At 39.8% G+C, this 25,480-nt stretch overlaps 1 protein-coding gene across 4 annotated transcripts in view; it reads left to right on the top strand.

Annotated features, from left to right (window-relative positions):
* WIPF1 (WAS/WASL interacting protein family member 1) overlaps positions 1 to 25,480 on the top strand; it is a 137,744-nt gene that overhangs the window by 39,457 nt on the left and 72,807 nt on the right. Inside the window, exon 1 of one of the 4 annotated variants that reach the window (XM_053597649.1) lies at positions 18,646 to 18,734. The exons of 2 other annotated variants lie outside the window; for them this stretch is intronic. The gene's annotated coding sequence lies outside the window, so the exon portion shown is untranslated. Of the gene's footprint in view, positions 1 to 18,645; positions 18,735 to 25,480 lie in introns of those variants that run through there. One more of the 4 variants, XM_053597648.1, reaches the window with a different exon arrangement.

The following is a 25,480-nucleotide window of genomic DNA, read 5'->3' as shown; positions in this document are numbered from 1 at the left end:
TCCTGGGTAGAGTGCCCTGGGGTCATAGCTCACAGCAACCTCAAATTCTTGGGCTCAAGCAATCCTCTTGCCTCAGCCTCCCAAGTAGCTGGGACTACAGGTGCCCACCACAATGCTCGGCTAGTTTTTCTATTTTTAGTAGAGATAGGGTCTCACTCTTGCTCAGGCTGGTCTCAAACTCCTGAGTTCAAGTGATCCACCCACCTTGGCCTCCCAGAGAACTGGGATTACAGGTGTGAGCCACGGAGAGCCATCACTGCTAAAGTGGAAACAACTTTCCTCAGTGGAGATGAATTAGACAATGCATTAAAAAAGCACTGTGGGTTTTCTTTAAAAAAAAAAGATAATATTGTTGATACACATAAACACATAAAGGAATAACTATTTAGGTTAATGTATAGTGCTAATAGTTTGTGCTATGAAGAGCATTTGCAAAGTAATCTGAGCACACGCAGGAATATGACGCTCTTAGGCTCGAGGTTGCTGGTGCCTTAGAATAAGCTGACCTGTAATTGAGAGTCTTGGTACTTCCATTTGTAATCAGTTGAGCGGTCTCATTTATGAACAGATACGTCGCAAGTTTGAAAGGCAAGATCTCTTCAGTGAGACTGTATGGAAATCTTTTTATTTTTTCCATTCACTGGCTTTTCAGCCCAATAAACGGTGTAGAAAGTCACTTCCCCGTGGGTCACAAGTCATTTACTAGATTGAGGATAGCAAATCCACACGTGATGCCAGTCTCTAGGCCTGTCTCTGTTCCCCATGGTGTGTAAGCTCCCCATGGTGTTGGTCTCATCCAGGCTGTGGCAGTCACACACAGGTTGTCATGGCCAACACCTGCTTGGGAATTCCTCACTGCCCACCCTTGGAGGGAGAGGCCCCAGGCACAGTTTAATCAGGACAAAGGTCACGCACATAGGCATGAAGTAATACAGATTGGATAGTTCCTGTTTCTCAGACACTTTCTCTCTGGTCTAGATACCTGTCTCTGGCTAAAAAATATCGTCAGAAGGGGTACTGTTTAGTTTTATTACTAAAAACAAAACTGAACACTATCAGAGAATTCATTGTTTTTGAGAATAACAATCAAGATGGCTTTAAAATTCATTGAAACCAGAAAATCTAGAAAATACCTCCATAAATGGGAGCTTGTAGAAGTGGAGACAAGGGAAGTTTATATCCTAAGGTCTGTCTTAAGAACTATAAATTACTGAACAGGTTAATTTATAAATTACTAACAGGTTAATTTAGATTTTGAATCAGCATTTTTTATTTTGAAGCTCTTACCGTTGGTACATGTACGGAGTGGGTGGTGCACTGGACTGTGGATTTGAGGCTGTGTTGCTGAGAGGATAATCTTTCATTTATTCAGAAAACACCTGCGAGGTCCCCTTTCCTCCCAGAAGGAGCTGGGAGGATGTAGGTGTAGTGGGCTGTGCTGCTATCCTGGAGTGAGGGGCACAGCTCCTCCTGAAAGGATCCAAAATCCCAAACACCAATTCATCAAGTTGGTGTGAGGAGAGCTGGCATATGGTGGGGCTGCCCAGAGGGAACGGTGACTTATTCTTGAAGTCACTGCAGCAGAAGAGTGTCTGAACTGTCGCTGCTGTTTGTTTAGAATTTGTATTGTCCCAGGCAGTTTGTCATTAAGGACAACCCAGGGTGGTGGTGGTGGTGTTGCTTTGGTTCTTTTTTATTTATTTATTTTTTTCTTTTTTTTGTTTCTGTTCTTGTAACCTTACATTTTTGTCCTTAGTCAGTCTAGATGCATGTTTTTTTTGAAGGTGAACTCATGCATCTAGTTGTACATTCTGTAGCACACTGAACTTGGTCACCCCTGGAGGGTTTTACACCTGTCAAATCTAGTTACTAGGAATCAACGTGTTTTGATGACTATTAGCTCATGGTGGCAGTTTTCCAGTAATAAGAGAAGTAAAGTTTATAAAACAAAAATCATAATCAACTTATAATATTCCATTACTTCCTCCTCTATCTCCACTTCCATCAGTGTTATTAATGCTGCCTAGTCCCCTAGAAGTTAGAATGCACTTTACACAAAATGTTCAGGAGACGTATGTCAGCAAACACACTGAACGTTATTGGGCACAGAGATCACTGGTCATTTTTGTATATAAATGTGTCCTTGAAAGTTAATTGGTGAACATGATGTTGCTGCCAGTTATGAACATCTTGTTGAGAGGAAGGCAGCAGTGATTTCCTAAGTAGCACCTTGTTCTATTTTAGCCACCACCCAGAGTACCTGCTTTATTTCCAGAAGTCAATTGAAGGCAAAGAAAATAATAGATGTTGATATACAAAAGGTAGTGTTTTCCATTCATAAAGACTGCCACTAGGCTCGGTGCCTGTGGCTCAAGCGGCTAAGGCGCCAGCCACATACACCAGAGCTGACGGGTTCGAATCCAGCCCAGGCCTGCCAAATAACAATGACGGCTGCAACCAAAAAATAGTCGGGCATTGTGGCAGGTGCCTCTAGTCACAGCTACTTGGAAGGCGGAGGCAGGAGAATTGCTTGAGCCCAAGAGTTGGAGGTTGCTGTGAGCTGTGATGCCATGGCACTCTACCCAGAGCGACAGTTTGAGGCATGCCTTAAGGGTCTTACACTTCACATTATATATACAGCTTCTCCAAAATTCCGTGTAGCCACCTGTTCCTCATGGCTTCTGCTAAACTTCTTGTTCTCTTCTTATCTACCTGGTTTCTCTCTGTCGTGAAACTTTCCTCATTTTTTTTTTATTATGGAGATGTAATTCACATACCATTTTTCTCCTTATTTTTTGATTAGACGCAGATACTTCTCACTTTTCCAAATTTAGGAACAGAAGTGTTTCTCCACCTCCAGGCTCAAAGGTACTCTTACGGATTTCCTGGCTAGACTGTCTGTCTTTAAGATAACCTGTAGCTTCATCCTCCCTGATTCCCAAGTATCCTTTGTTTCCTCCTTGCAGAGCACCTTCAGAAATGAAATTCTTTGCTTGACTCTAATTGCTTTTCTTATGAGAAATTCTCTAAAAATGAAAATTTTCACCTACCAGCAATAACAGAAACCACCATTTATGCACTGGACTGACTAAGCTCTTTAAATTCACATCAAATACACATTTAATAATACTAAAATTATCCCCATGTGACATATAAGAAAACTGTGACCACCCCCCAAATAAAGTAATTCATTGCAGCTACTAAGTAATGGATCTGCTGTTTGAACCCAGGCAGTTTGATTTCAGAATCCTTCCTTTGAGGAGTGATTTGAATGCATTTACCAATTCTGCCCGATTTTACATGCTCTTAAATATAGAAGAGTCGGATGGATGTCCCGAGTAGGAAGAATGTACAAGTAGATAATTAAATGCCTTTTCGCCACATTACATATGTACGTGTTAAGAAAACAGATCCCGTAGTGCCACGCCCAGTGGTACCCACACTCTCGGCACACTGTTGCGTTGTTCTCATTTCCTGTATTAAGTAATCTCTTCTCTATTCAGCCTCAAAGAAAGGAGCAGTGAATATATGAGGGTGTCTTGGTCCTTAGTACTGTCTTTCTGCTTCCTCTAAACTTCTGTATTTATAAGGCTTTAGAAAACGCCTCCTGAATGATGATTAGGTTTTCCTATATGTCCTTAGCCAGCCTTTTTACCGTAAAGAAATTCACCATTTCCTTCCAGTGATCAACACCAAAGATGAATGAGAGGCCTGGTTATTTGGAATTCAACTGCATGATACTGGAAAGGGGCAATTTGTTTGTTGGCATCAAGCCCTGAGATATGGCAGAGAAGAGCAATACTACTAAGTAAGGCTTTGGCTTTGAGTTCAAAGGACTCGATCTTTGGCTTAAGTAACACTACTATGGCACAGGCAAGGCACTAGCGTAGTGTAACTAAGAGGACCTTCTTGGCCTTCCAACCTCTGATGGATGTTCCAAGGGCTCAAAAATATGGTGTCTTTTTGCATGATTGCTAGTAAAGAAAGTCTTTGCATGGCATAATGCTCCCCAAATTGCCCAGGGTCAGTTTGGAAAACAGTTGTCCTGAGGTCTGGGTGGATGGCTTGATCTTATGTGAAACACTGACACCCTCTGCCCCCAGCATATCTCACTACTGTTCCCCCTTGTGCAACCAATGTGTGGTGTGCATGGGTTTAAATTTCTCTCAGAGACAGAACAAGAAGGAGGCAGTTTTTGGTATACTGGACTTGTAGTCAGAAACTTTGGTGCAAATTCCAATTCTGTCATTTACTTATTTGAACGAATCCCTTCAACTCTTAGAACCTTAGTCTCCCTATTTGTAATATGAGCATGATTAAAAAGAATATTTTACACGAAGTGTTTATGTAGCTAAATTAGTTTTTTGTTTTGTGTGTGTGTGTGTGTTTTTTTTTTTTTTTTGAGACAGAGCCTCAGGCTGTTGCCCTGGGTAGAGTTCTGTGGCATCACAGCTCACAGCAACCTCCAACTCCTGGGTTCACATGATTCTCAGGCCTCCGCCTCCCAAGTAGCTGGGATTACAGGCACCCACCACAACGCCCGGCTATTTTTTGGTTTGTTGTTTGGCAGGTACAGGCTGGATTTGAACCCGCTAGCTCAGGCGGCAAGCTACAGGCGCGGAGCCATAAATTAGTATTTTAATATGTTAAAACAAAAACACACTTGGGTGGCGCCTGTGGCTCAAGAAGTAGGGCACTGACCCCATATGCTGGAGATGGCAGGTTCAAGCCCAGCCCCAGTCAAAAACTGCAAAAAAACAAAAACAAAACCACTCTTTTAAGGTATTTTACCAGTTTTTCTTTATGGTCCAAACTACAATTTCAGCCCAGTAAACTGAGTTATTGACAAGTCTTTGCACACTTGCACATAGTTACCCAGTTGGTGTACCTTATCCTTATCCCTTCTCCCCTCCAGCTCCGGATTCTCCGTGAAAAATCAAATATGGAATTTTAATGTTAACTTTCATTCAAACACATAAACCTCTAAAAAAAAAAAAAGAAACAAACAGAAACAATACCAGAATTTCCTCCATCCTTGATTCAGTGATATCAAAGCTTAAAAAAAAATGAAAACCACCTCATTTTTAGAAAAAAGAAAGCAGTTTATGGATTCTTATTTATTTGTTTCTGTACCTTCTTAAGTGGACATTAGGAAACTCAGAGTTCTAGCCTCTCAGCAGGTCTAAAAACTTAATTTTCTCAATTGAGTTCTTCAGCTCTTTGGAGGCTATGTTTACATTCTTGTGATTTTACTTAAATCTAGACCAGCTTCCTCAGGTGATAATAACTTCGCGTGACTGAAGTGAGGAAGCAGGAAATCCACCCTGACAGCCTCCCTTCTGCAGATACTTCTACAGATTTCCCAAGTGCCTTTATGTCTGAGTCCAGAATTTGCAGAGGCATTGCTCAGATGTTCTTGCCTAAGCCCCAGCCAGTGGGTTCCCAGCTGCCTCTCTTCCCCATACTTAACCACATCATTTGTGAGAACTGTATCGAGTCTTCCATATAGGAAGGGGCAGGGAAGTGAATGGACGCCTGGCAGCATACTCCTTTAGATAAGTTTCTGATGCCTGTGTAATAGCAAAACCCCCCTTACATATTTATTGTTATTAACATGAGCCCACCATTCCATTTCCCAAAACAATAGACTGACCTCACTAATTAACAGAGCCCTACTATGCAGTTCTCTGATGTTTACCAAGAAAGGTCACATGTATTTGATCTCTAGAAAGAAAAAAAAGTGTAGGTATATGTGTGTTTATACGTTTAAACACACATATACAGCCAAGGGTAGAGGGTACTATAATAATAAAAAGCATCGTCAATCAGCAATAATCAAGAAGAGAGGGGAAAAACAAGAAGAAAACAACGTAACAGAACACATGTGATAAAATGGCAGGATTAAGGTAAACATAACAATAGATGTGATTGTTAAATCACATCAATTTATTGTTAAATTCCTGTGATAAAACTAGTGACTCTCATAGTGATTAAAAGGGTAATCTACATATATGCCATCTTCAGGAGTAATATATATAGCAAAATTACACAGAAAGGAGAAAACAAAGAGATAGGTTGGTGGATGCTAATTATCAAAACAAAAATAGAGATTTAATATTAAACAATGTAGGATTGAATGTTAAAAAAATACTAAACAAGACATTGAAGAAGAGCTAAAAATCCAACAAGAAAATTGAACAATTACGAACCCTTATGCACTGAACACCTTAGGACTATACAACCTATTAAAATATAATAAAATAATACAAACATATAAAAATAAATGAAAATTTTAAAAATGCAAGTGAAGTGTTTTATATTCATAGTAGGAGACTTTAACAAAATGCCTTCAGAATGTGATCAAGTAGACAAAAATGAGTAGAAACAAAGATTTGAATAACATTATTATCATTACTGACCTAACCCAACAAATAGGAAATACACACACTTTTTTAAAGGACCATGGAGCATTTATAAAAATTGATTAAATACTAGACCACAAAGAAAAAATCTTAGTTAAAAAAAAAATAGACTTATATTCACCACATAATAACATAGTAGCATTGAAAATTAACACAACAGAATGGCTCCCGCCCCCACCTATGTCTGAGCATTTGGAAATTAAAATATCATCCTTCTAAATAATCCTCTGGTCAAAAAGAAAATGAGTACTGAAACTACAGACTATTTAAAAATTATAACAATGGGAATACAAGGCATCAAGATGTGTGAAATAGGACTAAAATATACTTAGGTTAAAAGGGCTGAAAGTAAATAAAACTGTAATTTAAGAGGCAAATAAATAAAAAAACAAAGTAGGGGTAGAAAAAATAAAGGTAGAGGAGGGAAATAATAAAGGTAAGGCAGAACTAATGAACAAGGAAAAAACAGAATTGACAATAAGGCAAGACTGGGGCTCCCCGGACAGCTGTGAGAATGAGGCTGGAAAGCCCTTCCTGCAGCTTAGGTTTGGCTAAGGTGAAAATTGTGGGCAGAAAATAATTAGAGAACAGGATCGTATTCAATAAAGTGCTCATTTATGAATACAGTGCTTGGTGTTCTAATTTGTGGCATGGAAAATCTCTCTGTAGCAAGGAGTAGTGATTAAGCTCTTGAGTCTCTGGGCAGACACAGCTGAACTTGTATGTTGGCTTCAAACTTCTCAAGGGACAGGTTCGTTAGCCTTTGTATAAGCTTGGCTACTTTATCTATAAAGTGGAGAGCACAGGATTATGGTTAGAAGTAAATGAAAATACCCATATGAACCACTTAGCTTAGTGTCTGGCATGTATTAAGGGCAGTAAATGGTTGCTGAAAAATTATTCCAGTCCCTTGTGGGTGCTGGCAAGGTAATTAGGACACTGTCACTATTGTAGCAGCCCAGAGAGCCTATGGCTACGAGTGAGAGTTATGAGAAATACCTGTATAGCTCAATGGAACACCTTGGTGAAAAGGGCATGGAGAGAGGGATTTAGCTCTGCTAACAAGCATGAGAGCTCACGAGATGAGAGCATTGGTGAATTGGCAGTCTGTATACCTGTGGTGTCCAGAGGCACGAGATCAGCCTTACAATAGGCTGGAGGAGAAGGCCGTTGGGAGCATGCGCATTCTATCACGGACCCCCTTACTGACTGTCTCCTCTCCTGCCTGCAGCATGCCAGCACAGTGCGTCTCTCTGCTGAAGATTACCAAGCTCTGCTAAAGACTAAAATCTATCTATTCTAAGACTGCTTTGCTCTCTCTCTCTCCAGCTGAAGTAGATAACCCTCAGGCACCTAAGAGATATTGTTTCTGAGCAAGGTAGCTTAGTGGTCTGCATCAGAACCTAGTTAAGCATGTCTAGTCCCGGGCCCTGACATTGGGCACTTTTTACACAGTAGTGGTTACAGTAATCAAGTTCTGCCTACCTGGATGAAAAGATGGGACTTTTCATCTGTGAACATTTGTGAAATATTCTGATAGTGAATTAGTCCTTAGCCACTAAAAAAAAAAAAAAAGTCTGTAAAGCATCATGCTCCCAAAACAACCCTGGTTTATTAGCTGGAGAGAGAATCCTGGTCACAGAGAAGGAAATGGCCAGCTCTGCCCCTTTGTACCCATTTGGCTGCCCCGAGTAAGAAAGCAAGGAATCCTTCCCTCCTGCCTGCTGACCAGTGAGTGCATCTCCCCTTCGTGAGCCAGCCTGAAACACTGTTCTCCCAGCCCTTTAGTGTCAAGGTTAGGCTCCAAAGGCATGATGGTGGATGGAAATCTCAGAAAAGTGATGCAGGAAACACAAGGAGTCAGATAGTAAACCCAGTAAAGAATTTAAACGTTTCCCCTTATTCTTGTACATGTGAATATCCAGTTTCCTCAGCACCATTTATTGAAGACACTGTCTTTTACCCAATGTGTATTCTTGGCATTTTTGTTGAAAAGTAGTTGGGTGTCGGTGCGTGAATGTATTTCTGGGCTCTGTTCTGTTCCACTGGTCTGTGTCTGTTTTTGTTCTAGTAAGCATGTTGTTTTGGTTACTACAGCTTTGTGGTATATTTTGAAGTCAAGTAGTGTGATGCCTCTAATTTTCTCCCTTTTTCTCAGGATTGCTTTGGCTATTTGGAGTCTTTTGTGGTTTCATATGAATTTTAGGATTTTTTTTCTATTTCTGTGAAGAAAGTCTTTGGTATTTTGATAGGCAACCCATTAAATCTGAACATTGCTTTGGATAGTTTGGCCATTTTAACAATATTAATTCTTCCAGCCCATGAACACAGGATATCTTTCCATTAATTTGTGTCCTCTTCAATTTCGTTCATCAAAGTTTTATAGTTTTTAGTGTAGAGAGTTTATTCCTAGGTACCTTCTTTTGTAGTTTTTGTAAATGAAACTATCTCCTGATTTTTTTTTTGTTAGTTCACGATTATTGTGTAGAAATATTACTGATTTTTGTATGTTGATTTTATATCCTGCAACTTCACTGAATTTGTTTTTTTAGGTCTAACAGCTTTTTTAGTGGAGTCTTTAGAGTTTTCTGTATATAAGATCATGTTATCTATAAACAGGGAACATTTAGCTTTCTCCAGAGTGAATGCTTTTTAATTTCTTTCTCTTGCCTAATTGCTCTGCATAGACATGCAAAAAAAAAGACTAAACATCTATTTCTCACCATGTACAAAAATCAACTCAAAATAAAAACTTACATTCAAATAAAAAAAAAAGGCTCGGTGCTTGTAGCTCAAGTGGCTAAGGCGCCAGCCACATACACTGGAGCTGGCAGGTTCGAATCCAGCCTGGACCCGCTGAACAAGAATGACAAGTACAACCAAAAAATAGCCAGGTGTTGTGGTGGGCACCTGTAGTCCCAGCTACTTGGGAGTCTGAGGCAAGAGAATCGTTTAAGCCCAAGAATTTGAGGTTGCTGTGAGCTGTGACGCTACAGTCTTCTATCACTCTACCCAGAATGACAGCTTGAGGCTCTGTCTCAAAAAAAAAAAAAGAAAACCTTACATATAAAACCTAAAACTATGAAACTACTAGAAGAAAGCATAGCATGTGAATGCTTCACAACATTGAGCTGGACAGAGAATTTTGAGTAAGACTTCAAAAGCACCGGCAACAAAGGCAAGAGTAGACAAATCAGATTACATCAAATTAAAAAGGGTTTGCACCACCAAGGAAACTGTTAACAAAGTGAAGAGACAATATTTAGAATGGCAGGAAATATTTGGAAACTGTACATCTAAAAAGGGGTTAATATCCAGAATAAATAAGGAACTTAACAGCAAAAAAGAAGTAACCCAATTAAATGGACAAAAGACCTTAATAGACATTTTTCAAAAAAAGACATGCAAAAGGGTAAGAGGTGTATGAAAAAATTATTAGGAAAATGCAAATCAAAACCACAATGAGGTGGTGCCTGTGGCTCAAGGAGTTGGGTGCTGGCCCCATATACCAGGGGTGACAGGTTCAAGCCTGACCCCGGCCAAAACTGCCAAAAAAAAAAACCACAATGAGATGCTATCTCACTCCAGTTAGAATGTTGGCAAGGGTGCGGAGATGAGGGAACACTTACACTAGTAAACTAGTACAGCCATGTGGAAAACAATATGGAGGTTACTCAAGCAATTAAAAGTAGAACTATGCTGGGCGGCGCCTGTGGCTCAGTCGGTAAGGTGCCGCCCCATATACCGAGGGTGGCGGGTTCAAACCCGGCCCCGGCTGAACTGGTGGGCGCCTGTAGTCCCAGCTACTCAGGAGGCTGAGGCAAGAGAATCGCTTAAGCCCAGGAGTTGGAGGTTGCTGTGAGCTGTGTGATGCCACGGTACTCTACCAAGGGCCATAAAGTGAGACTCTGTCTCTAAAAAAAAAAAAAAAAAAAAGTAGAACTATGCTATGGCTCAGAAATCCCACTCCTGGAGACATATCCAAAGGAAATAAAATAAGTATGTCAGAGAGATATCTGTCCTGCCATGTTTATTGCAGAACCATTTATAATAGCCTAAGTATGGAGTCAACCTGTGTCCAACAATGCATGAATAAAGAAAATGTTGTGTATATACATAATAGAATACTACTCAGCCATAAGAGAGTAAAATATTATCATCTGTGGAACTTTAAACAAATTAAAATGTGGTATCTTAGAAGCAAAGAGTAGATCAGAGGTTACCAGAGAGAGGAAGAAAGGGTGGGGAGAAGTTGATCAACCAGTACAAAGTTGAAATTTGGTAGGAGGAAAAAATGAGTATGGTTAAAGGTGAAATATTGTTTACTTGAAAGAGCTAAAGGAGAGGGTTTTGTTCTCAAACACAGAGAATTAATAAATATATGCGGTGATGCATACACTAACTACCCTGATCAGATCATTGTATCATAACATCAAATTGTACCCCATAAATATGTACAGTCACAATGTGGCAGTTTAATAAATAAAGAAAAGAATTTAACACTTCCCCTCTTTTATCTGTATCTAAGATTTGATCAAAATTTGTGGTTTGAGGAAGGTCTGGGAGTGAAATGTGTTTTAGGGCTCTATAATGTCTATAGATATTACACATCAAACTACTATACTCAAAATATTCATTCAGTGGGGAAAAAATCAGTGAAAATAAATTATTTCCATTAGTCCAAATAAAAATAAACTGCTCTACTTTTTCCATTCCTGAGACACCATAAACTGTAAAGTATACCATCAAATTAATGACAGGTAAGGAGGCGGGGGAAAGACATTATATGAAATGTACACTTTGATTCTAAGAATGTTAAAATGTGAAGGAAGAAACCACTACCAACACAAACACACATCTTGGAATCAATGAAATGCAAAACTTTCACACAATTGTCTTTTAGTATTTGCTGCTGATAATCTCAAAAAAATAAAATTGGTAGAGCCAATTTTAAAAATGCTTTCAAAATTAATAGATATGGGAAGATGAAAATTGAAAGCAAATAAAAGTTTTGGGGGGCCCGAAGATTAATTTTTCTTTATTTTCTTTTAAAAATAAAAAATAAATATGGAAAGTTGAGGAGGCACTATATCTGGTTAACCTGGAGCATTTATAGTACTGGAAGTTAAGGACAGGTCGAAAAACAAACAAACAAAAAATAAATAAATAAATAAATAAACATTGATAGAGGTATAGCAAAGGAGCACAGAAACCAACTGAAAGACTGCCCAGTGGCCAAAGCTGTAACAATCTGAGCAAGAAAATAAATAAAGTGCTAGACTCTGTTATGGCCTTTATTATTTTATTATTGTTTTATTATTTTATCTTTTATTTTTATTTTTATATTGTTAAATCATAGCTGTGTACGTTAGTGCAATCAAGGGGTACAATGTGCTGGTTTCATATACAATTTTTATTTTTTTGAGATACAGTCTCACTCTGCTGCCCAGGCTAGAGTGTCATGGGGACTGCCTAGCTCATAGCAATCTCAAATTCTTGGATTCAAATGATCCTCCTGCCTCACCCTCCTGAATAGCTGGGACTACAGGCACAGCTAACCTGTGGGACCACAACACATGGCTAATTTTTTCTATTTTTAGGGTTGGGATCTTGCTCTTAGTCAGGCTGGTCTCAAACTGCTGAACTCATGCTGAGCTCAAGAGATCCTCCCACCTTGGCCTCCCAGAGTGCTAGGATTACAGACATGAGCCACTGATCCTGACCTGTTGTGGCCTTTAAAAAAATAATAAAGTAGTGTTGAATTAAAATAAAAGCATAAAATAAATATCCATGCAGCCATCCTGATATAAATGATTGAACAAATTAATAAATATGTAGAAAAAACATCTTCCATGCAGAATAATTTTAAATAATTTTACAAATACTGTACCCTCAAAGACTTCCTTGCAAAGAGTATATAGTCCAGATGTGGGGTATAGTGGGTAGCAACTTTATAATGGAGAAAACTGGCAAACACTACTCAGCCAGATGGTCAGGCCAACATTAACAGTATTAAATCAGGTTGACAGTATGTGTACTTGATATGATGTGATTAAAATGGCACTTTACCCATGTCATCCTCTTCCAAATAACCTGTAACCTCAGAAGAAGAACATCAGACAAATTCCAATTATGGCACATTCTACAAAATACCTGACCAGTGCTCCTCAAAACTGTGCCGGTCAGCTCTGTGTCCATAGCACAGTGCTTATAGCACCAGCCACATATACCAAGGGTGGCGGGTTCAAACCTGGCCCGAGCTAGCTAAACAACAACTGCAACAACAAAAAAATAGCCAGGCATTGTGGCAGGTGCCTGTAGTCCAGCTACTTGGGAGGCTGAGGCAAGAGAATTGCTTAAGCCCAAGAGTTTGAGGTTGCTGTGAGCTGTGACACCATGGCACTCTACCAAGGGTGACATAGGGAGACTCTGTCTCAAAATAAAAACCCCAAACAAACAACAACAAAAAAACACTATGCCAGTCATCAGAAATAAGGAAGGTCTGGGAAACTGTCACAGCCAAGTGGAGCCTAAAATGATGTGATGAGTAAACATAATGTGGTGTCAGGATGAGGTCCTGGAACAGGAAAAGGACATTGGATAAAAGCTAAGGAAATATAAATAAATTGTGGATGTTAGTTAATAATGATACATCAATGGTGGTTTATACTAATCATTACTTATGTATCATACTAAATGTAAGAAGTTAATAATATAGGAGATTTGATGTAGAATATATGCAGAAAATCTCAGTTTTCCTATAAATCTATAACTGTTCTGAAAAATCAAGTCAATTAAAAATTGTTAATGCCTATTCAGAGAAGATAAAATTCACGGACAGAGAGTCAGATTAGGGATTTTAAAGACAAAAGTAGAAAGCATTTTGTGAAGTTCATTTTATTTTCAATGTTGTAAGATGATTTATCTTCTATTCAGTTATTTATTGAATTTCTATTTACACTATGTACTTTGTGTTATATTCAATAATGGTGGATTAAAGTTTTTTCCTAGCACCCTACCAAAATGCTCCTCAATTCATAAGGCAGACCCTAATGGATATGAACAACTTGATATCTTCCTGTACTATAATAGTTGGAGATTTTAACACCCCTTTGACAGTTTTGGATAGATCCTCCAAGAAGAAACTAAACAAAGAAATATTAGACTTAAACCTGACCCTAGAACAAATGGACTTTACAGACCTCTACAGAACATTTCACCCTAATAAAACTGAATATACATTCTTCTTATCAGCCCACGGTCATCCTCCAAAATAGATCATATCCTAGGACACAGTTCTAACCTCAGCAAATTTAAAAGTATAGAAATTATTCTTTGTATCTTCTCAAACACCATGGAATAAAGTGAACTCAGCAGCAACAGGAATCCTCATAAATAAAGTCATAGAAGCTAAATAATCTTAGGCTGAATGATAGCTGGGTCAAGGACGAGATTAAGAAGGAAATCACCAAATTTTGGGAACAAAATGATAATGAAGACACAAATTATCAAATTCTGTGGGTACTGCAAAGGCAGTCGTCAAAGGGAAATTTATAGCATTGGAAGCCTTCATCAAGAAAACAGAAAGAGAGGAAGCCAACAACTTAATGGATCATCTCAAGCAACTGGAAAAGGAAGAACATTCCAACCCCAAGCCAAGCAGAAGAAAAGAAATAACCAAAGTTAGGGCAGAATTAAATGAAATTGAAAACAAAAGAATCATTCAGAAGATCAACAAAACAAAATGTTGGCTTTTTGAAAAGATTAACAAAATTGATAAACCTTTGGCCAGCCTAACCAGAAATAGAAAAGTAAAATCTCTAATATCATCTATCAGAAATGATAAAAGAGAAATAACAACAGACACTTCAGAAATTAAAAAAATTCTCAATGATTACTACAAAAATCTCTATTCCCAGAAATATGAAAATCTGAAGGAAATGGACCAATACCTGGAAGCGCACCACCTTCCTAGACTCAACCAGAAAGAATTAGAGATCTTGAACAGACCTATATCAATCACTGAAATATCATCAACAATATGAAATCTCCCAAAAAGTCTGAGACCAGATGGCTTCACGTCTGAATTATATCAACCCTTTCAAAAGGAACTAGTACCTGTATTATACAACCTTTTCCAAAGCATAGAAAAAGAAGGAATACTTCCCAACACATTCTATGAAGCAAATATCACCCTGATACCCAAACCAGGAAAGGATCCGACAAAGAAAAGAAAATTATAGACCAATATCATTAATGAATATTGATGCAAAAATATTCAATAAGATCTTAGAATTCAACAACACATCAAAAAAATTATAGCAACCATGATCAAGTTGGGTTACAGAGTTGGTTCAACATACACAAATCTATATAATACATCACCTCAATAAAATAAAAAAACAAAGACAATATGATTCTCTCAACTGATGCAGAAACAGCCTTTGAAAATATCCAGCATCCTTTCATGATCAGAACATTTAAGAAAATTGGCATAGAATGGACATTTCTTAAACTGATAGAGGCCATCTACAACAAACCCACAACCAATATCATATTAAATGATGTAAAATTGAAAACATTTCCACTCAGATCAGGAATGAGGCAAGGATGCCCACTGTCTCCATGCTATTCAGCTTAGTAATGGAAGTCTTAGCCATCACAATCAGACAAGAGAAGGTGATCAAGGGTGTCCAAATAGGGTCAGAGGAGATCAAATTCTCACTCTTCACTGATGATATGATCCTATACCTGGAAAATCCCAGGGATTCAAATTTAAAACTCTTAGCAGTGATCAAGGAATACAGCATTTCAGGATACAAAATCAATACTTACAAATCAGTAGCTTTTGTATATGCCAACAATAGTCAAACTGAAAAAACAGTCAAGGACTCTATTCTTTTTACAACAGTGCCAAAGAAGATGAAATGTCTGGAAATTTACCTAACAAAGGACGTGAAAGATTTCTATAAAGAGAACTGTGAAACTCTGAGAAAAGAAATAGCTGAAGATGTTAACAAATGGAAAAACATAACATGCTCATGGCAGGGAAGAATCAACATTGCTAAAATGTCCATACTACCCAAAGCAATCTACAGATTTAATGCAATCCCTATTAAAGCATCATTGTCATACTTTAAAGAACTTGAAAAAATAGTACTTAATTTTATATGGAATCAGAAAAAACTTCAAATAGCAAATACATTACTCAGAAATAAGAACAAATCAGGAGATATCACGTTACCAGACTTTGGGCTATACTATAAATCTATAGTGATCAAAACAGCATGGTATTGGCACAAAAACAGAGAGGTAGATTTATGGAAAAGAATAGAGAGCCAAGAGATGAACTCAGCTACTTATCGTCATTTGATCTTCAACAAGCCTATCAAAAATATTCAGTGGGGGAAGGATTCCCTATTTAACAAATGGGGCTGGATGAACTGGCTGACGACCTGTGGAAGACTGAAACTGGACCCCTACCTTTCACCATTAACAAAAAATTGACTCTCACTGGATAAAAGATTTAAACTTAAGATATGAAACTATAAATATACTAGAAGAGAGTGTGGGGAAAACACTTGAAAAAATTGGCCTGGGAGAATATTTTATGAAGAGGACCCCCTGGGCAATTGAAGCAACACCAAAAATACATTACTGGGATCTGATAAAACAAAAAAGCTTTTGCACAGCCAAGAGCACAGTAAGTAAAGCAAACAGAAAACCTTCAGAATGGGAGAAGATTTTTGCAGATTATGCTTCCAACAAAGGACTGATAACTAGAATCTATAGAGAACTCAAACTAATCAATAAGAAAAAAACAAATAACCCCATTTCTATGTGGGCAAGGGACTTGAACAGAAACTTCTCTGATGAAGACAGACACATGGCCTACAAACACATGAAAAAATGCTCATCATCCTCAACCTTTTTGGAAAGAAGTTTGGAGAACACTCAAGGAACTAAAAGTAGACCTATTGTTCGATCCTGCATTTCCTCTACTTGGTATATACCCAGATGATCAAAAATTATTTTATAACAAAGACATTTGCACCAGAATGTTTATTGCAGCCCAATTCATAATAGCCAAGACATGGAAACAGCCTAAGTGCCCATCGACCCATGAATGGATTAACAAATTGTGGTATATGTATACTATGGAATACTACACAGCCATAAAAAGATGGAGACTTCACATCTTTTATGTTTACCTGGATGGAGCTGGAACATATTCTTCTTAGTAAAGTATCTCAAGAGTGGGGGGGAAAGTATCCAATGTACTCAATACTACTATGAAATCAATATATAATCACCTACACACTCATATGACGGGGAAAACATAACTATAGTCTAGAAACTAGAAGGGAAGAGGAGAGAGAGGGGAGGGAAGGGGGTATATGGGAGGAGGGAGGGTATTTGGGGGGACCTCACCTAATGTGCATGATGCAATAGTACATTTCAAAACTATTAAGAAATGAGTATAATTGTGATGGATGTGTTACTTAGTTCAATGTAAGCATTTCACATTGTATATTGAAGCAGTACCCTGAACCCCATAAATGCATCAATGTACAAAGTTATGATTTAATTTTTTAAAAAAAGCATTTTTTTAAGACCTTTAAAAGTTTCCACCCAGATCACAGCTTAAACAGAACATATGTAACTGCTTAGTTGAAAAATGGAACTGGCAGCTTAACCCAGAATGTGACACTTCTAAGTACATTCAAATTGAGTCATTATTATTTTTCATCTATGTAGTATTTTGTTTTTCGAAAATTCTTTGCAATTTTGGACTCTAAAATGGCAAGTTTTACCATTATTTTAAAGCTAATGCCATGTCTATCGCTTGGAAAGCCATCTTGACTCAACGGTCTAATCAAATGTACAATTTAGTCCAAAAATCAGCCATCAGCTGTCAGAATGGTAAAACAGTTATGTGTACTTTTCAAAGCCAGAGACACAGTCATGGGTGAGACTTCAGAGTTTTACTGTGGTCCAGTTCTGACTCTCAGGACTCACTTCCTTACTTGGTATTCTCACATGGAAAGCTTTCTCGAGAAATAGTAGGGTAATAATTTTCAAGAATTGGAACTTGTCTATAGTTACCTTTCTACAAACTAAAAAATCTGTTTGAAGACACTTTTAAAAAAGGAATTATGCAAAGGTTGCCAAAAAGAAATGCCTTTGGGGTTTTTGTACTGAGTCAAATTGTACAAATTGCAGAATATTCCCCTTGATCCAAGACATCATTTTATTCATGCCTGCTACTTCCTATCTACAAATTCTAGTATGTTTGGACCCTCCTGACAGCTAGGGGAATTATAAAAGAAAGAGGGTGCTTACTATAAGGATGAGAAAGCTAGAAATGATGCCCCTGGCTTTCTTGCTGGGTCCCTGTCCCAGCTCTCTCATTTTTCCTCCTGTCAAGGACCGAGACAGACACATCAGAACACTCCCTGGTGCACTTGCCAGCACTGGAGGACCCCATGGCCAGGGCTCACATGGTGCCAGGAACCTGCCACCGTCCTGCAGGAAGATGATCAGCCTTTTCAAGGGAAACCAAAAGCTGGCAGGGGGAAATGTCTGCCAGTTATTTAACCCTTGGAGGCTGAGAAAATGATGGTTTTGTTTTCTGAACCAAGAATTATGGTATACCATATGAATATGGATCATGACCAAATAGATTGCACGTGAACTTGAAAAGGTCCCAGGAAATTCAGAGTGAAAGGTCATGGTCGCTGCAGGATCCAGAAATGTAAGCCAAGATTTGGGTTGTGCTGCTGTGATGGTGGTGCCCTTTGCAGAGGAGCATTGGGGACATCCTGGGTGCAGTGCCACCCAGGGCCCTTCCTTAGCAGCAGGGGTTGACCTGATGACAGGAGAGCACCCGAGCCCCAGGCTGCACTGTGAGTGGGCTGCCCCTTCTCAGCTGCTGAATCCCAATCCCTGGATGAGCAACCCTGGGGTTCAAAACTCTGACTCTCTCTTCTTCCCTCTCGTCCTTTGTAGAGTCCGAAGTACCCAGAATCCAGACATTGTTCCCCCAGCTTGTCTCCTCTTTACCTGTGTCCTAGAAACACCCCAAAGAAGCTAGGGGACCACTATAGGGAGACAAGTGTTCCTATAGACACAGGGTTGCCCTGTGTGAAGCAAGCAGCAAAACAGTCTTATCACATGCTTCTGACCCGTTAGAGAGGCAGAGAGGTGCTGTGAGGAAGTGTAAGGTCACGTGCAGCATTTACAGGAAGCGGGCTAGAGGACAGCAGGGGAACTTGAGAGCTTGGTTGTTTTCTGCAGATTGAAGTAACACAGGTTAGTGCTTTTTTTCCCCCTGAAAAACCTTTCATAGCCACTCTAAAACACCTGATTTTCTTTCCTTGAACTGTCTTTAACTATTTCTCTCATGTGAAGAACTTGGCTTTGGCTCTGAATGTGAGAGCCAGCACATCGGTGGTTACTGCACATTGTTAGAGGAACCAGCATTGAGCCATTATGGTGAAAATTAAATTCTCAGAATCTCTTGCTTCCCTGTTTAGAACATCGGCGCCTCTTAAAAAACAAAACTTCAAATGTGCATTAAATAACTAATTTTCATGGAATTCGGCTAGGCCTCTTGTCCTTTTTAACTATTAGCATAAATCTGAAATGGGGCAGATGAACTTGTACCTACAGACATGTGGGGCGTTCAAAGGGTGTTAGAAAATACGGAAATATTATGTGTAAAACATGCCGTAAGGCTGTATGCAGAAGTTCATTGTATGTACTTTTAATCTTGTAAAACTCATCTTTGGCTTGTATTTTATGTTAAAGTAATTTCTCACATTGTTACAAATTCTTAAGTTTCTTTTTTTTTTTTTTTTCCTGATCCCTCCTCCCTCCCCATCTCTTACTAACATAAAATGGGAGTGTAAGAGAAGAGGTGGGGACAGCTTGGATATAGTCTGCCTGCACCAGCCTTTACGAATGGGGCCAGCCCGGAGCTAAAGCCCAGCAGGGCCTGAACAGCCCATACGGTTTGCCTGTCACTAAAGCTTTAAAATGTCCTCAGCCTTGTACTTCTGGTAGAAAGGAACATTTTGAAGAGTTCTACAAAAGAGCCAGAAAGATGGTCAGAGGTTGGAAAATAAAAACCCAGAAACACGTTAAAGGGACCAGGATTACTCCTCCGATGGCCACTGAGGGATGGTTTAATAGAGAACTTCAGGTCATTAAAAGGCATTTTTACATAATGACCTACTGCTTTCAATTCTTTGTATGAAAAAGGAAAATGTCTCAAGTCTGAATTAGGAGAAGGAAGTTACTATGTTATTGAACTGCTGTGCTCTTGAATGGTTAGTCAAGCTGAGCTCTTTCTGGATGTTTTGGAAAACATACTAGATGGCTTCTTGGGCTGCCTTAATAAGGTAATGGAGGCAGGGAGGATAACGAGGAGACGAGACCAGGGTTCCAATCTTCCTGTTTCATCTCTTCATTGTAGTCCAAAGTGTTCTAAAATGTGCTGAGAGCTTAGTGGACCCACAGTGTTGTTTATATACCAATAATGCCAAGCAACCAGAGCAGTGATGAAAGGGAACAATCATTGTTGATTTCACCCTCTGATTGCCGCATGTTTTTTTCACTTTTTACTACCATGTTGTGCAAGAAAATGGAGAGGAAGCTGACAGAACAGGGGAACATTCTAAGCTGGAGATTTCCGCTCTAGAGGGTTCAGAAACCCCATGCCAGCTCTGGCAGAGGCAGCCCACGTTGTCACTGGATTGGGGGATGGAGGGGAGATGGGATTTATTGCTAGCTGGAGCCAGGAGACACACAGGCGGGAACTGCTGTAGGAAGGTCTCTTGCAGGTGCTACCACCCTCACGGGCTGGGAGAGGCTTACAGCTCAGCAGCCGCTGGACATCCCTCGAAGGATCTCTTCTTTCAGTTTTGTTTTGCTTTTCGAATTGTTCCTAGAGCTTGGCTAGTCAGGAGTTTTGTATTCTGCTAATCTTCTCATATTAGAAATGGGCTTTTTATTTGTTGAAATACTTTCCAGATGGACCTAATGTCTTTTTTTGTCAATGTATCCTTCCAAAAGTTGCTGTTTCCAGTTCTTTGGGGAGTACCTTCTCTCCCTAATCATTTCTCAGCCTCTTTTCAAACTCTCCACTTTCACTGTGTTCCCTTTTGTTTGAGATGCAAAAAAAAAAAAAAAAAAAAATTATAAAGTGTCATCATTCTGCAACAGCTGTGATTCCCAGGCCTGGAGTAGTTCTGGGGGAGGATGGGGAAGAGGAGAACACAGAATGGTAGGAGGTGGCAGATCCTTTGGGTAGTGGAGAGCACCTGGAGTGTTACCCTTGCTTGTCATTGTTAGACTGGAATGGCCGATAAGTGGAACACTGAGCTTGGTTTGAATGTCAAAATGGAAAGAGATGAATGGCCACCTTTAATCTGGAGAGAAAAATAGGTGAATTTTATGGTGAGGAACAGTACGGGCACATTCCTGAATTCTCTAAGAAGAGGACTGGGGCCACCTTTGCAAATCTCTCTTCTCCCCCAGACCCTGACACACAGCAGGCTCTTCCCTCCCCCTCACAGAGTCCCGGATACTGTCAGAGAGGGACTGTGAGTCGGCATCCACAGATGCTTGGGTGCCCTGGGTGTAAGAGGGATGAAGTAGAGACATACAGCAAACATTTGTGCTAGTAGGGAAAAAGAAAATTAAAAAAAAAAAAACACTCTGATGTTAAGTTGGCATGAGCCAGTCATTATGGTAAGTTGGCATGAACCAGTCTGCAGGCCCAGCTCTCTGGATTCCTCAGAGAGAAGTTCCTGCACCTGTGTAAGGTAATACTGTTATCACCATCAGTGATATTGGGAAATACTAGGACCCAGCAGGGGGGTTTGTATTAATAATTGTGATAAAAGACACACCATAAAATTTACCATCTTGACGATTAAGTGCACAGTTGAATATTGTTAAGCTTATCCACATTGTCATGCAACCAATCTCCAGAACTGTTTTCATCTTGTGAAACCGAAACTCCATACCCATTAAACAACTCTCAATTCCCTTCCCTTCCCAACTCCTGGCAACCCCCATTGTGTTCTCTGTCCCTATGAATTTGACTTCTCTAGGGACCTCATATAAGTGGAATCGAACAGTGTTTGTCTTTCTGTGACTGTTTTATTTCACTTAGCATAATGTCTTTAAGGTTCACCCACATCGTCACATGTGTCAGAACTTCCTTTTTAAGGCTAAATGATATTTTATTGTATGGATACATCACATTTTCTTTATCTAGTCATCCATTTATGGACATTTGGGTGGCCTCCACTTTTTGGCTATTGGGAATAATGCTGTTGTGAAGATGGGTTTGCAAGTATCCCTTTGAGACCCTGCATTTAGTTCCTTTGGTATACATCCAGAGTGGTATTCCTGGTGCACTCCTGGCTCACATGGCAATTGTGTATTTAGCTTCTGACAGTTATTGTCATACCACCCTCCCTCCCCAAATACAGACTTGAAGGTAGCTCATATTACAGTGTCCTTATTATCTCCCTTCATGGACACCTCAAAGTGTTCATGTTTTGTTTCTGGATAATAAGGATCCAAAGTGGACTTGGGCTATTGTCCCAGAAAAATGAGCGAAACCAGTGGGGTTATTCTGGAGGGGTGGCCATGGTAAGTGTTTAGGTTACAAATTTTCTGTAAGAAATCGGCAGGAGAGATGTGATGTACAACTCGACTCAGTGCTATGTGGTAATCCTGTTGCCGAAGGTGCTGTCTGCTAACTAAATCATGAGTGCACAATGTATGTGGTTGGACAATTACGTTTGCGAACTCATCCTAGAAAAAGTGCTACATGCCTTACTGCTGAATATCTCTATGGTTACCTTCAGAGTTCTCCCTTTGGGAAGCTATACACCGGAGCCAGCGTCTAGTCTACCCTTTAATACTCTTTTTGTAGGATGAGTTCCAAACTTAATTGTCAGACCTCACAAGATAACAGCTGTGATGACCATCCAGAAAAAGAGTTCCAGAATGGCTTTGAAAGGTGGTTTAGGCATTCTTCTAGAGTTCCAGAATGGCTTTGAAAGGTGGTGTTAGTGCTTGGCTTCCCAAGGGGAGTCCTTCAAAGGTGGCTGTAGTGATATTCAGCAACAAGGTATGTAGCACTTTTTCTAGGATGAGTTTGAGAACTTAATTGTCTGACCTCTTGTGCTCGGTGACAGTACCAGGGAAGGGATTGCCTGTGTGTCTGATTTTTTTTACTCTGCCATTTCAATTTCACTGCATTTCTTCATCAGTCAGAAGGTTGGTGCTGTTTAAAGAAAAAAAAAGTGTGTGCTCTCTTAAAAAAAAAAGCATCGGAAAATGACAAGAAGTTGCATTTGTTTGTTTATGAAAATGACAATATACAGTTGCATTTGTTTCTTTATGAGAGGACACAGGAAACTTTTCCTGGAAAATAATAAACTAGGAAAAGATAAGTCTTTGAAGTGAACCCTGTCATGTGAAACAAACTGAATTGAAGAGGCCCCTGTTCCTAGTTTGAGTGACGTCCTGTGCCCGTTTCACCAGGGAGCACTCACATAACCAGGAGCACTGTCATTGCTTAGTGCTAGTGAGAAGTTACTGCTTGGAGACTAAATACTTACCAGAGGGTATATTTTGATATTTTCTGGTGTGAATTAGGCTTCCTTTCTACCTGTGTTCATGCCTATATTTCTAACATGATGTATTTTACGTTCACTCATTGTATTGGTTGTCTGTGGCTTATAGTAGGATACGTGTTTGTGCCCCCGTACACACAGAAATATATATGTGTGTGTGTACACGTATTACACGTATATGGGGGAAATTCTTTAGGGCATATGTTTCCTCAACTAACAGTCATTAGATGATCTCTTGGGGCCCACAATTATTTGGAATGTACTGTTTACTGCAGATAAGGAGCTTGGGGATATGTGTGAGATTCATTTGGAAGGTTTGCTAGTGAACTGCCCTTCTTTCGGTAAATCACTGCTTTATTGAATGGTGGTGGTTTAGAGTATCTTCTCTGATTTTCAGGCCAGCAATGGAAAGATTAGATCTTCCTTAAAGGCTTTAGAGACCTGTAGAATGGTTCCAACTCCTGAAAACTGGGTGTCGGGTGGACAGAGCGGCTACCCAACACCTCACCAGCCTGCTATGCAGAAGGCTGCATAGAGGGGGCTGCCAATGGAAGAGACATGGTGTCCCAGCTCTGCCTTCCCCTGCAGTGTGACTTCTTAGGAAAGTCCCAGTCCTAGAGTCATTTTGCTAAACGAGCATTTTTGATGAACTGCCATCAGGCCCTTCCTGTGACCTCTTTCAAAGCAAACAGTGTGTGTTTTCACTCTTTCCCTCCTTCCCTCTGTTCTTCCTCTTATTTCTGTTCTAATTTTCACCTCTGCCATTTCGATCCCATTAACTTCTGAAAACTCAGGCCAGAACTTACTTGTGTGGACAGCACGCTTCCTCCTTGGCCCTCTTCCCCAGAGCCTCTAATAACCTTCCCTGCAAAACAGGGACAAAGCAAGGCTAATGAGCATCGTTGCCAGAACAAAAATAGAGAGGTTTTCTATATAAGTAATATTGTTCCAAGATAGATCCTGATGAATCAGGAAGCATGAAGGGTTTACTCTCTTTTTTTTAAAAAAAAACCCAGGTCTTACGATGTTGCCCAGGCAGGAGTGCAGTAGCTATTCAGGCACAGTCAAAGCACATTCTAGCCTTGAACTCCATAAGGAGGCAGCAATAGAGGAAAGGGAATTGAAAAGGCCAGAGGATAATTTGCTCTAAAAGACAAAAAATGTTAGGTTATTCAAAAACTATTTTTTTCCTCTGCTTTGGTGCCAGGAACATCTGGCCTTGGGGAAAGTTTAGAAAAGAGGCTTTCAGATGCTGTTGTCATTATTTGAAACTTAAAGAGGTAGGTAAAAAATAGAATCTTAGAGTTTTTAGAACTCAAAGGGACCTTAGATTTATCCCCCTTTTTCAGATTGGGAAAGGCCCAGAAAGGTTAGGTGATTTGTCTGTGGTTTAGATTCGCTCCTTAGTGATGGCAGTGGCCATAGAACAAGGCCCCCGACTCTGGCACTGGTCACCACAGAGGAAGCAATGCTGAGGAGTCACATTGGAATCTGGATACCAGGGCTCCTCTGGGATCTACAAGGCCAAACCCATGCCTCATTGAAGGAGACTCCCCAAATTCCAGCAGAGTGTGGAGACAACTCTCCTGGGAGACAACACAGCAATAAGGTTGTAATTTTATAGGTAGAAACCTACTAATGCTCCTACCTGGGGGGAGAAAGCTTGTGTGCAGTGAGCAGGTTCTCCCAGAACACAGATGAGGACAGCCTAGACAGGAAAAATTTCAGTGGTTTCCCAGGATTGGTCAGGAAAACAGATCCTGAATTTTGTGGACATGAATATGGATTGGATAGTAGGGATGAGTATTAGGCTCGCCATTGCCTAGAGCAGGGGTTCGCCGCCTTTCTAATGCCACGACCCTTTAATACAGTTCCTCATGTTGTGGTGACCCCCAAGCAACAAAAGTAATTTTATGGTTGAGGGTCACCACAGCATGTGGAACTGTATTAAAAGGGTTGCAGCATTAGAAGGGTTGAGACCACTGGCCTAGAGAAAGCACTTGAAAGGCTTAACCATCCTTAGCACTGATTCCAAGATTCCTGGTCCACCTTCTGAATATTAAATCAGCTTCCTGGGGACGCTTATCTCAAATTCTGGACAATGGACATGGTCACTGGAAAGAAATGATATTACTTGTAAATTCTGGTGAGCTCAGCAGCCTTTGGTGAACTTTTAACACAGTTCAACCATTCCCAGTCTGATCTCTCTGGCTCCAAGACAGAGATATGTTTGGGAACTTCTGTGACTTAAAGTGTGGTGATCTATCCCTCCCCTGGATTCTTCAGGATCTCTCCTGGACAGACAGAAACCTCTGCTCTGTGTCAGTCCTACTTTGTTGCTCCTCTTCAAAATGCCACAAGCATTCTTGAAAGAAGAAAATTAGGTATAATATGGTATCC

This window comes from Nycticebus coucang, chromosome 7, assembly GCF_027406575.1.
Source record: "Nycticebus coucang isolate mNycCou1 chromosome 7, mNycCou1.pri, whole genome shotgun sequence".
In the NCBI taxonomy this organism is placed as follows: Eukaryota; Metazoa; Chordata; class Mammalia; order Primates; family Lorisidae; genus Nycticebus; species Nycticebus coucang.
This window is presented reverse-complemented; position numbering and strand designations above follow the sequence as displayed.